This window comes from Ictidomys tridecemlineatus, chromosome 6 (genome assembly GCF_052094955.1).
Source record: "Ictidomys tridecemlineatus isolate mIctTri1 chromosome 6, mIctTri1.hap1, whole genome shotgun sequence".
In the NCBI taxonomy this organism is placed as follows: Eukaryota; Metazoa; Chordata; class Mammalia; order Rodentia; family Sciuridae; genus Ictidomys; species Ictidomys tridecemlineatus.
In genome coordinates, this window is record NC_135482.1 from 84713623 (window position 1) to 84727714 (window position 14092).

General features: G+C 35.8%; 1 protein-coding gene across 12 annotated transcripts in view; it reads left to right on the forward strand.

Annotated features, from left to right (window-relative positions):
* Sox5 (SRY-box transcription factor 5) overlaps nt 1–14092 on the forward strand; it is a 955314-nt gene that overhangs the window by 306385 nt on the left and 634837 nt on the right. For all 12 annotated transcript variants that reach the window (XM_078015084.1, XM_078015082.1, XM_078015079.1 and 9 more), the window contains one exon: nt 14009–14075. The gene's annotated coding sequence lies outside the window, so the exon portion shown is untranslated. The remainder of the gene's footprint in view (nt 1–14008; nt 14076–14092) is intronic.

Sequence of the window (14092 nt, forward strand, 5' to 3'; positions counted from 1 at the left end):
GGAACATGGATTATTATGATTTTTACAAAGGGCTGGGGGTGGGGACAGACACTGTACCATCATGGTTTTTGCACTTTGCTGTAACTAAACTAATTACATGGACTCAATTAACCATTAATTTATAGCAATTCTTAAGCAAACCACTAATTCTCAGAGTGCTATAGAGAAAGAAAGCTGGGGTGAGGCACCAGAGAGGTTCTAGTGTGGTCCTCCACAGCAGGCCAGCAGCCACCCTGCACACACCAGAACCAGGCAAAAGCCAGAGCAGGGGACAGATTGCTGGGAAAAAGAAGGAGAAATATTCAGAGTGCCTCAGTGGTCTGTACGTGGTGTGTGTGTGTGTATGTGTGTGTGTGTGTGAGAGAGAGAGAGACAGACAGACAGAGACAGACATACACATAGAGAGAGAATATTTCTGCAAAGAAAAAGAAAATGCCAGTACTATATAGCTCCATGCAGCCAGCTTGCAGGGTTGAGTTGGCATTTGGTAACTTGGTAGCGGCTGCCAGTGTGTGTGTGGTGGGAGAAGAGGGAATAGACAACAAGAAAAACACATAGAGCTTAAAAAAAGATGTAAAATGATTCACTTCATGCCATATGGACAAAAATGTTGTCACAAAAATAAGGCCAAAAAATAGTGCCAGGTTAGACTTTTAGTTCAAAAACATATGTATAATCATCCCCATGAACATGAATTTTAATTAGTATTTTGATAGAGAGAAACCAGATATTTTTTTAACCTGCTCTGTTCTTGTTTTCTGTTCCTCTCCCAGTTTTAGCCTCCATTAAACATTCATATACTGTATGTTTTGTGTCTGCATGAGGAAAATGCCTTATCCCTGGATTGGTGGGAATGCAAACATCTTGGTTTTCTGTGGCATACAAAATATCTTCCCAGTGGAGCTCGCAAGCAGGAGCTTATCACAGGGAAATCTAGAGCTCTCTCTGAGACCCAGGCTCGCCAGGGAGGAAGGAAGCCATATGCCCTTCTCTTTGTCAGGGAGGCATCTGTACCCATTCGGCTCCCCACATCCACCCTTCACGCCATCCACACCTCATCTCTCTGGGATGCCTTTTCAATATGAAATGTGTTTGGTATATGTACATATTATTATGTGACAGGGCAATTTTGGGGGAAAATGGATGATTATGACTATAGAAACTAAAATGAAGCATGTGGCTTATTAATAAATAAATGTAATATGTGCTTGCATTTTATTTATCAGTTATGCTCTACTTTCCTCTAAAAAGAATTGGAAATGACAGTACTCTTCAGAAGATTCTGTGCTGAATCATCTGCCCTTAGCAAAGATCTTTTCCACCTTCAAGTGAGGTGCTTCGATTAATCCCCTGTGTGTGATAATCAGCTGGTGACGCAGCAAAATGCACATATTAGCAGTGATGTTCTGCTTAGGAGGCCATCCACGCCCCAGGTTTCTTCCTCCAACAAATGAACACAGGTGAATCAGATATGTGTATTACAAGTGATACAGATGAATTTTTTAAAGCCTGATATTAAATATCATTCAAATCTTGGTGCAAAAGCATTCACCTATTTCATATTCTTCATTAGACTTCCAGAGCTTTCCTCTGAGTATCAGATCTATTTCAGTCCACTCCAAGACTAAGGGCAAAAATCAACAATAGTCTAAGGAAAGGTAAATTTTACCTCCCTCCTTGGGTCCCACAGAGATTTCTCAGACTTATTTCTGGCAAACCCTAACAAAACCAATTCTGTTTTCTCTCCTCTTCCCTTCTTTCTCCAGGAGCCTTTGGTCCCTTCCATTAGCGTGGTATGTCCCATTGGCCTTGACTAGTGACCCTCTTGGTGCTGACAGATTCCCCAGGGCTTGCTGTTTACCTCTACTCTTTGCTAAAAGGCCTTAATCATCATTCCTGGAAGGATTTTGCTATAGTTTGGATGTCCACTGTCCTGCAAAGGCCCATGTATTAAAGGGTTGGTCCCAGGGTAGCACTATGGGAGTTGGTGGAAATTTTAAGAACTGGGGCAGGTTTTAGGATACTGAGGTCGTGCCCTCAGTGGGGATTATGGGAACCTGGTCTCTTGCTCTTCTTCTTTTCTTTCTGACCATGAGCTGAACAGTGTTGCCACATGCATCTGCCAGGATGTGCTGCCTCGCCAAAGACCCCAAAGCAGTGGGGCCCACTGACCATAGGCTGAAACTTTAAAAACTGTGAGTCAGACATTTTCTCTTTATAAGCTGATTATCTCAGATATTTGTTGCAGCAAAGGAAAGCTGACAAAGAAGTTACAACCACAGAAGGGAATGTGTTATTGTTATCAAGACACAAACCAGGCTTCATGCCTGCCCTTGGCTTAACAAAGGCAGGACAGATGGCCTTGGCTTATCTATAGGCTGTTGCATGTTCAGAAAAGTAGAAATAAACTCATTGCTAAACATACCTGGCTGCTTCCAAGGTCTACTCAGGTTTATATTTGCTGGAAGTTCTTCTTCCTAAGCTTTTAGGTCAGACTTCTGTTGGATTCAGGAGATTCATTCATTCACTGTTTTAAAGTCCCTATTATGAGCTCTAAACTTGATGAATGTTGAAGGTTATTCCTAGCTACCAAGACATTTCTAGATAGGAGAATATTTTATTTCTCTTAGGATTTCAGATCTTCCAGTGGGTGAGATTGAGGATTTTGAAAGTGTCTTATGAAATGAAGAAATGTTTAAAAAAAAAACCCTTAAAATATATATTCTCTCCATTACTGTCAATCAAGAGTATAAATACTCTGCACACATTAATCTATATTCAAAACTAGGAATAAATGTGAACTCTAGTGAAAGCAAAAGAAGTAATTCAGGTTTCCTAATCCTGTATTTTGTCTATATCAGAGATACAAGGCAACTGATATCACAGATAAAGGCAACCTCTTACCCCCCAGTGGTTTACTGAGGATTATATGGTGGGCTTTAGAGATACTCATGCAAGACTGGGGATATAACTCAGTGTTTGAGTGCTTGTCTTGACTCATTAGGCATGTAGTTCATTCCCCAAACCACAAACAAGCAAACAAAACAAAAACAACAAAGAAAAGGTATGTTCATGCAGATTATTAATTGTAACATTACTTGCAATTCAAAATAATGGAAATAATCTAAATACACATCTGCATAAAAACCTGTTAAATTAAAGTGTATCCCTACAATGAAATAAGTAGTGAGAAAGATTTCTAATTTCTTTCATGGAGATGTGGAGATATTTCTAGATATTGCTAGGTGGAAATTGGGTGGGGCAGGGGAGAGAAGACTTCAAAGAATATATACAGAGTACTGTCTTTTGCATAGAAAGGCAAATAAGAATAAATATGTATATTTGGTTATATTTACAAAAAGAAATACAGGAAAGATAGGCCAGAATTAATGAAAATGATTATTTCTAATGTGTGGGTGAGAATAAATAGAAGAAATACAATGGAATTAAATCCACAGTGTACACACGCAAAAAAAAATTAACCAAGAAAAATTGGACAATATATATAATGTTAAATACTATCTATCATGGATGAAAAGCCAAATGGTAATCATTGATGGTACTTCAGGCCAATAGTCTACTAAAGGACCAAAAGAAGTAAAGTAAGTGAAGCATTTAAGAGATTGATTCCTACTGATTTGTATATATTACTGGTAATAGCCTGCCAAATTTAATCCTTAAATTTTATATTTCTTGTGTTCCTGCAACTAACAAGAATTTCATCTCCTTCTTTCTTACAATTATTATGGCAAGAAAGAAGAATAAAATGGAACTATTAATTGTTTTCTCTATTTTTACAATCATAATTTAAGTCAGTGATGTGATTTCTTATCACATAATCTTGGGAAAAGGGAATGCAGAATCTGTTCAAATTAGTTGCCTATTTCTAAGTCATTATATTTATTAAAATCATATAATATATTTAAGGAAATATTACTTGCTTCCTAATGAGCCACATAGTTTTTTTTCTCTTTAATTCTTATTTACTACACTGACTCTGTCAATAATGTTCCTTTTTTTTTTCCTAATATGTAACTAGCTCTCTGAGTAAAACATGCTTTTCGAGTTAACCCTTTTTGGAGGCAAGAAAGTAGTAGTTATTAAAATTGTTTTAAGAAAATGAAACATGACTACTGAAAAAGGGGGAAAATTCTTCTGGAACTTGTTAATTTTCTTCAACTAATGGATTTTCTAGGGGCCTCAAAGTATTAAAGTTTGAAAGCTTTCTCCTGTCTCCTGTTCTGGACAACTCTGGTCACATTCTTAAACACTTGTAAAAAATAAAATAATGGTGTGTGTCATTTAAAAATTGGATTATGTTGGGCCACCTCTAAACAATAGGCTTCAAAAAAAAATTACTGCCAGGAAAGCTGATTTTGGTGATGGGGAATATACAGGTGTCGATTTGTGTTCTCAATTTTGGATTCTGACAGTCCCCTTCACCTGAGGGAAGGAAAGGGGGAAGGAGGTAGGAGTGTGTAATAATGAGGTAGATTTTCCTTATCTGTGTAGAATTTATATTTCACTTTGCCAAAATTTATTGGCACCTACTGTGTGTCTAACATTGGAGTATTTCCTTTTATCCATGACCTTCTAATTAAATAGGCAAAATTTCAAAGAATTTCACACAGGGCAAACAGCCTGCGAATTAAACACACTGAATAGATAGAAAGCTAGATGATAGACTGGGAGAATGCTGTGTATAGGGTAAGCACCCAGTGTGTTTCTAGTGGCAAGAAAAGGAATATGCTAAGCCAAATGGCCTCTGTTCTGGTCAGGTTTTAGTTATATGGCAATGATCATGATTAATTAGAGTTGTACCACTGCACTTATCTGTACTTTTCTTCATGCAGTGACATAGTGAAGAAAAAGATGAAGTAGAAACATAAGTTCCCTATATCCAAAACTATGAAATGTAAGTACTCCCAGCCAAAGTAGGCAAGATCTGGAATTTTTAAAAAATGTGGATCTATAGAATAAATATGCAACCCTCCTGATAATGTTGGCTGATGAAGTGAAATTCACCAACTGCAATTCTGGCACAGAGACACACAGTGCCTGCATTACACTCATGAGCACACACGCACACACACACACACACACACACACACACACACACAGACCCTCAGAATATCCTTAATCATTTGCTACCTTATTTACATTTCATTTGCTAGAGTAAATTTTATCATTTGAACTTTTAAAAAATATATTTCAGTATTACTTAAGCAAAAATAAGGAATAATGTGATTGGCTTTAAAATAGCTTATTACCATTCAAATACTCTCTAGATAAATTATATTTTAAAAGAAAAAAAACTGTTTCAGCTTCTGAAACATTCTAAATGGAGACTTAGCTCTAAGTAATCAAAATTGCTTTACTTGCGCAGAGCGGCATTAAAAGCCTTGTCCACTAATTGAGTGAAGCGGCAGGACTGAAGCAGCCTTGTCCCCTCATTAGATGATCTTGCAGGCGCTGTTTGTCATCCTGGGTTGCTGGGCTCAATCTAACAGTACTGCTGGCTCAAATTAATGGTAATTCATTATGACACACTCTGTCCTTCCAGCGCAACAACAATGGAAGCCAGTGCGGCATCTGTCTACCCTGGTTGCATCTTTATCTCATTCCTCCCCACTGTACTGCAGGCGACCACCTTTGCAGAGACCTCCTAAGTCCTTTAGCTAACTGGTGATTGGAGATGCAACCCGACTGAAGAATTATAACCAGGTCTCTTCCACTACTGCTGTAGAAAGAGGGTCTCTGACAATAGGCCAAGTCTGTCTGGAAAATGAGGACATTTTTCCAAAGGAAGTACAGTGATGAGTGTTTGTGTGCAGGGTCTTCTTTGGAATGTAAATCCTTCACCTGTATCTACTCATGGGGGGATACTCATAGGAAAGATTGAGATAGAATGGTCCCCAGTGTGATCTAGGTTCAGTGATAATAAGGGTCTTCTGATTATGGGTTTGTTTATTCAACACATTTTGGAGGAAGCCTCATGTTCAGCGGATGAGTGTCACTGTTCAAAATGCTGCTCTGTATTCACAAGAGCAGGAGGAACGTTACCACTAGGAAAAAAACTTGTAGCAGCAAAGCAAATGGACACATCCTCCCAGGGACTGTAAACTGTGTAGTTATAGCAATCAGTATATTTTGATGATTCAGATGATTTCTTCTGTCCATGGAAGAATGACTCAGTTCTGTCCATGGAAGTGTGTCTAAGTAATATCTGGAGAGGGCTTTTCCTTCCATCTTAAATTACTCGTGGATGTAGAAAAGGTTGCATCTATTGACCAATTGACTTTGCACAGTCGAAAGTGGGGATACTTAGTTGGTATGAGCTGTAGGATGGTCGTATCACCCACTGTTTTCCCAACACTGCATCTGCTCTCACGGTGGGATATCTATCCAAGCAGTATGGGCATGGTGTGATTTTAACTAAAAGCTTGCCTGTCTACATACCATTTATTGTTTGAAACTCCTTGATTAGAATTTTTCCTTTAAGTTATATATTAAAAAAAAAACAAAACAAAAAGCTTTTCTTACTAATTGCATAACTTCTCTTAATCTATTGCTTATAAGGGCTAATAAATTTACCATTAGTTATCAGTAATATTTGTGCATTTATTTATCTGAAATAATTTTATTTATCTGAATAAATTTATCTGAAATAAATTTATCTGAAATAAAATATAGATAAATCTTCCATATGGTAGGGTATATTGTTTGCTTGCTTGTTTGTTTGTTGCTAGAGATTGATCCCAGGGCATCATGCATCCTAAACACACATTTTCCCACTGACCTTCACCCTCCAGACCCTGCATAGAAGTTCTTAATAAGCTTTGGCTCAATACTTGCTTTCCCCATCAAATCTAGTTCACTCACATTTGACCTTCACAATTTAAGTGAAGAGCAGTTCCATCCTCAGTTTGTTCATTCCAAATACCCAAGAAGCACCCTAGTTGTCTCTTTCACAACTCTGTCTAATCCATTGGCAAATCACCTATAAATAAATAAACAAATATTTATTTATTTATTTACTTATTTATGTATGTATGTCTGAACTCATCACTACTATTGTAGCTCTAGATAACCTAACTGATTGCCTGGAATGGTTGGAACAAAGGGAGTTTGCCCCCCTAAAATGTCAAGAACAAATTCATTGAGGAATACTGAACCTATTAAAACTGGTCATGTGGTTTCCTGCTTTTGTTCAAGCCTTTACAATGACCTCTAATTTTCCTATGTACAAAAGTTTGCATCTTTATGATGACCCACGAGTTCTTACACAGTCTGTGTCCCCAATTTTCCAGTCTTACTTCCTGTTACTCTCCCATTACTGTACTGCAACCACTCTGAGAAGGTAATCAAGCTATCATGCTGTTCCCTTGCCTGAAAAGTTTCTCTCAGTCTATACATCTTACACGCTTACCTCCTCACCCAGGCATTTTCCTTTCCTTTTACCCTACTTAAAATTGGAGATTCTTCTCTCAGAGGCCTAACCACAAGTTGTTTTGTTTTCAAAGTACTTATTGCCATCTACACACTGGATTGTATTCATGTCTTTCTTTACTCACCAGCATGAAAGATTTTTGTCTGTTTTCTTCCTTGCTATGATCACATTGCTTAGAACAGTATCTGGGATATACTAGATTCTCAATAAGTATCTGAAGTAAGTACTTCTCAGGAAGATGTACAGATTTTTCTTTTGGGGGAGGACTAGGGCAATCCAGGGACACTCAACCACTGAGTCACATCCCCAGCCCTATTTTGTATTTTATTTAGAGACAGGGTCTCACTGAGTTGCTTAGCACCTGGCTTTTGCTGAGGCTAGCTTTGAACTCATGATCCTCCTGTCTCAAGTACAGATTTTTAAACTGATAAACTAGTAGATTTAAGAGGGACTTATGTAGTAAAGAGAAGGATTTGCACATATTCTCACAAATCAGGCTATGTTTTAGGTTCTAGAGGTAAAGCAATGGACAAAATAGACAAAGTCATAAAACAAACTAGTTTTAGAAATGGTAAGTGCGATATGTAAGATAAAAGAAAATGGAGGAGAGGAGGTGACAGATGGGGTAAAGGAGGCCGTCACTTTTCATGGTTTTTCTACTGTGCCCTGAGAAGCTCATTTTCAGAGTAGTAACAATTACTTTAATATATTATACTAGAAAACAAAATGTGAAAATGATACAGAGGCATATTTTGAAGAGATCTATTGGAAGGAAAATTGATTTTGAAGTTAAGCAGTTCTGGGTGCAAATCCCAGCTCTGGCCAGGTACAGTGGCACACACCTGTAATCCCAGCTGCTTAGGAAGTTAAGGCAGGAGGATTAGGAGTTTCAAGTCACCCTCAGCAACTTAGTGAGACCCTGTTTCAAAATAAAAAATAAAGAAGGGGTGGGATGTGGCTCAGTGGTTAAGTACCCCCACCTACCTGTTCACTACCTGGGCAATTTGTTAGGTTGCATTAATAACATCTACTTCATAGGGTGATTGTGAAATAAAAAGCCGGTATAGATAAAATTTCCAGTATATAGGATTTAAAGAAGATTTTTGATAACACATAGGAAGTAGATCTAGACAGGGTGGCCCAGTAGAGGTCTGTGGGCTGTAGGGGGAGACTAGGTGATGAGGGTACCAGGTATCTACTCAGATCCTTTGCAAAACTTAATTTTGTTTTTTTCCACACTTCAATAATAGCATATAATTTGTGCATATATTTTATTTTATAGCCTTTTATTATTATAAAAGATATAATTTATTGGAAAAATATTTATAAAATGGAGATTAGCCAAAGAAGAAAGTGGGAAATTCCTATAGTTATAAAATTAACATCATAATATTTGGGCATTCATCCTTTGAATCTTTTCTATATTGTTTTTGTGTGTTGATTATATAAATTACAGATTCTCTGCCTATTAGCCAAAATTAATATTTTAGAACACTAATGTTTTAGAGTAAAATTATTGTTTAGGAAATTTTGGACAGGGAACACACAGGACTCTCTGTTCTAATTTGTGCTCTGCTTCTTACTAAGCCTCATTTTTCTTGACACATTAATAGGGAAATTATTATTTATTTCTCTAATACCCTATTGATAGCCATTTTCAGCTTATTCCTTTTTTATATTATCAATAATTTTGAGGTGAATATGGTTGTTTATAAGATTTTCTTATTTTTAAAATTATTTTCTTGTATGTATCTCAGAAATTAAATTACATATGAATATGTACATTGGCTTGTATATATGACCAACATATGTATTTTTAAAATTTAAACTATTTGGATCTTCCTCCAGCCATATGTGAGAGGTCCCTTTTCAATACACCTTTCCAGCATCTCATATTACAATAAAAATGTGTGCCATTTTAACATAATTTATAATTGAATATTTCCATCCATTTGCTAACCTACATTGATACATTATGTGAAACGGGAAATTCCTCAGTATGACTTGGAGAGAGGAGGTTTTGCTGAGAAGATAGAATTTTGTTGAGTCTTAAGGAAGAGGAAGCAGAGAAGAATGTAGAAGTGCTCAAGTTGCTTATTGTATAGGGTTCAAGCCTGGAGCGAGGAGACTCAGTAAGGAGAAAGGGCTTGCTCACAATAGTCAGGATAGTAAACGTGAGAGAAGACCAAAAACCTGGGGCAGGGCCAGAGCTGTGGAAATGGAGAGGAGGAGGGGCCACAGTTTATAAGTAGTTAATGGTCTGTCAGATATGAAAGGTAAGGGGGCTACAAGCTGAAACTAAAGACTTTTTATTAAAGAGTTATAGGTTTACATAAATCACTCTGTTGTTTAACATCTTTTTAGTTTAGTTAATTTTAAATACCTCAATTATGGCAAAGACTATCCCTGTTCACGTAGTTCATGTAGGGAGACAATAGTTCGGTCTCAGCATTCTTTACCACTCTTCTAGAAAGAGAACCACAACACCTCCACTATACAGCTTTTCCTTTGGAAAAAATGCTGCTTCATTCTCGCCTACCCCAAAGGCACCAGATACAGTCCCGACCAATCAGAGACTCTCATTCTGCTGGCTTCTATGAAATACAAAAGGAGAAGCCCTGGATTTGCCCACATATGTACAAAACTATCTTCCCTTATGCATATACCTTCTAAAATTTAATTAGAATACCTGTATATATTCTTTCTTCAGCATAAAAAATTATTAAGAATAATAGAATGGTCTCACATTGAGCATTTATGACTGGTAGTTTTGGACTTGACATGCAATAACAAATTTAATTTTAGTAAGTACTCTTTGAATTATTCTGTTCCCCATCTAAGAGGCAAGGAGATGGACATTAAGTAACTTTCCAATAGTCACACATAAGCACTGCAGCAGGGATGCTGGGATAGCCAGAATTAATGAATTCTTGGTAGAGAAAATATGGCATTTTTATTCATTACCTGAAGGAAAAAGACTACACTTAAAAATATCTTTACTTGTACTATATAGAACAGACTGGCATTATTGAGCTTTGACTGTTTGCTTGATAATTATTTGATAAATTACAAAGATTTGAGATGGGGAGGACCGAAAAGTCCAGCCCTCTTTTTTTTTTGGTGCAGGAGATTCAACCCAGGGGTGCTTAACTACAGAACCATATCTCCAGCCCTTTTATTTTTTGTTTTGAGACAGAGTTGCAATAAATTGGTCAGGGTCTTGCTAAATTTTGCTGAGGCAAGTTTTGAATTTACAATCCTCCTGCCTCAGACCCCCACCCAGAGTCTATGGGATTACAGTTGTGTACCACAGAGCCTGGACTCAGTCCTCTAATCCCATGTTTTGTTTATTTCTTCCTTGTTTGTCTTTTAATATCTAGGTGCTGAAGCTATCCAGGGGCCCTACCTGGAGTTGCCTAATTAGCATAACTAAGAATAATCTATGAGGGAATTATAAGAATTTTGGAAGCTTTCTTCTAGAAACCAAGGACAAAAATGAATTTTTCCTGTTTTTGTTTTTTAGTTTTTTTTTTATCATCATACCACAACTATTCTTTTTTTTTCCTTGGGTTTTTCTTGGCAACTTTATCAGAATTTAATTGACCATAAATATATAGTCAGTTTCTGTTCTCTAAATTTTATTCCATTAGATCTATATGTATATCCTTATACTAGTATCACATTGTTTTGACTACTGTAGCTTTGCTGTAAATTTCAAAGTTGGAAAGGATGCATCCTCTAACTTTATTCTTCTGTTTCAGGATTGTTTTTGCTATTTTAGATCTCTTGCATTTTCATAAATATTTTATGATAAATTTTTTAGTTTCTGCAACACACACACACACACACACACACACACACACACACACACACCCCACACAGCTGGGATTTTGATAAGGGGTTGTGATGAGTCTATAGATAAACTGGGGGGAATTTTCATTTTAACATTATTAAGCTTTCTGATCCTTGAATATAGGATTTCTTTTTCATTTTTAAGTTATTCTTTAGCATTTTTCAGTGCTGTTTTTAGTTTATAATTTACAAGTTTTCTGTTCCTGTTATTAAATTTATATCTAAGTGTAATATTCTTTTCCATATTATTGTAGATGGAATTATTTTCTTGACTTCATTTTCAGAATGTTCATTGCTAGTGTATAGAAATGCAGTTGTTATTTGCATATTGATGAAGTACTCTGAACCATACTGAACTTGGTCATTAGTTCTTGCAGTGTTTTGGTGAATATAAAGATTTGTACATAAAAATAATGTTGTCTATAGATAGAGGTGGTTGTGTTTCTTCCTTCAAGAATTTTGTTGATTTTACTTCCTTTTCTTTCCAGTGACTTGACTGAGACCTCTAGAACAGTTTTGACTAAAAGTGGTTCCAGCAGGCCTCCTTGTCTTGTTCCTGATCTGGGGGAAAGCAATCAGCTTTTCCTATTAAGTATTATAATTAGGTTTTTCATAATGCATTTTAATAGGTTGAGGAAGTTTCTTACTCTGGCTACTTTTGCCAATCTTTTTTTTTTTTTTAAGTTGTAGATGGACACAATGTTTTTATTTTATTTATTTATTTTTATGTGGTACTGCAGATTGAACCAGGGCCTCGCACGTGCTAGGCGAGCACTTTACCACTGAACCACAACCCCAGCCCTTTGTCAATCATTTTTATGAAGAAAGGTTGTTGGATTTGATCAAATGTTTCTCATAATCCATTGCAATGATTGTATGAGTGTATCCTTTATTAATATGGTATTGTATTATTTGATATTTACATATTAAACCAACATTGCATCTCTGGGATAATCCCACTTAGTTATAGGATGTAATTCTTTGTACCCTTTTATGTACCTTAAAACAACTTAGGTACTCCAGAAATCACAAAACCATTGAGGCTCTTTGAAATGAAAAGTCTTATAGAATACTTAAAAGACATACAAGTCACCTGGTCCTAGAGTCCTATAAATCTGTGTACAGTTTAGTATGCTAGACAAGTATCTAAGAAGTGGTATTCCATAACCTAAAAATATGTTTTTTTTAATATTATTTTTAAAATGCTGAACATGGGGCTGGGGATGTGGCTCAAGCCGTAGCGCGCTGGCCTGGCATGTGTGCGGCCCAGGTTCGATCCTCAGCACCACATACAAACAAAGATGTTGTGTTCGCCAAAAACTAAAAAAAAAATAAATAATATATATTAAAAAATTCTCTCTCTCTCTCTCTCTCTTTAAAAAAATGCTGAACATGTAATCTGGTTGATAATATAGGGTCATCTTAAGGCAAAAAAATGTTTATTATTATTTGTTCAAATTTGAGAAGCCTATTTGATAAATTATTTGTTCAAATTTGAGAAGCCTATTTGATAATTCCAAATACCATTAATAAATGCTTAAACTCTTGAAATCATGGGATCTAGTCTTAGGGGGCAAGCTTGAAAAGTGAAGACTAACGGATGAACTTGGCCTGATAATATTTATTGTACATTCACAAATAAATAATAAAATATTAAAAAGTTATATATTTTGAAAACATTTTGGATTTTTTGGAGTCACAATAAGCTTAGAGTACTATCATTCCTATTGGAAATAATACACGTTCAGGAGGTTAGATAAATTTTCAAAAACACTTTGCTTTCTTTATGGGACTAATGACTAAATTCTATTTTCATGACAATGAAATCTACATGTGATGAAAAATGATGGAATATAAAAATGGTGTTTCTGTTTTTATTTTGCTTTTTTTCTAGTGTTGTTTTCAACCTAAAATTATCCAATGAGTTTGAACTGTTTGTTCTTATACCTAGCATCCTAGTACAACTTAACGCCATGCTTTGCTAAATGCAAGTAGATACGAATTTAATAAATTTTAGTGCTCATTAGAATGCTTTCCCCAAAGCTACATATAATTCTGTATTTTAAGAATAATTTCAAGTTGACTGTCATGGACTATGACAATGGTTGTAGTTAACTATCTCAATAAAATTAACCGCAGGATCACCATAGGCTACATACATATGTGTATGATTGCATACATGTATATACACAGAGACATGCACATAACTCAATAATATAAAAAAATTAAATGATTTAATTACTGTGAATTCAGACTATCTAGCTCATATTTTTATATTTGAACCCTCTGTATAGTTTGAAATGTCATTAATAAATGTTTGGTTTTACAACCACAAAAGTGGGATTCTAATTAGAATAAGTAATATACTCCATGAATGTATAATATATCAAAATACACTCTACTGTCATGTATATATAAAAAGAACAAATAAAAATATTCAAGAAAATAAGTAAATGAATGTTTGGTTTTTTTGTTGTTGTTTGGTTATTCATTCATCAAAAATTAACTGGCACAGTCTTATGAGTAACGCTGTATGGCAATGAATCTAGTCTAATAAACAAACCATTTTGTTTTCAAATTAATATGTCTCCTAAATTTTTGTAGTAAAAGTCTTCTTCAGCTCTCTTTGTGATGTTTAATTTTTTCATTGGAAAATTTTGGATTGACTTTAATATTCCTCCCTTCTTTTTTTTTTCGTTTTTTTAGCATTGCAAGAAGTAGATAATATCAAGGACACCAGGAGTGGGAGAGATTGGACTGGAAGACTCAACAGGTCAGAAAACTGGCATT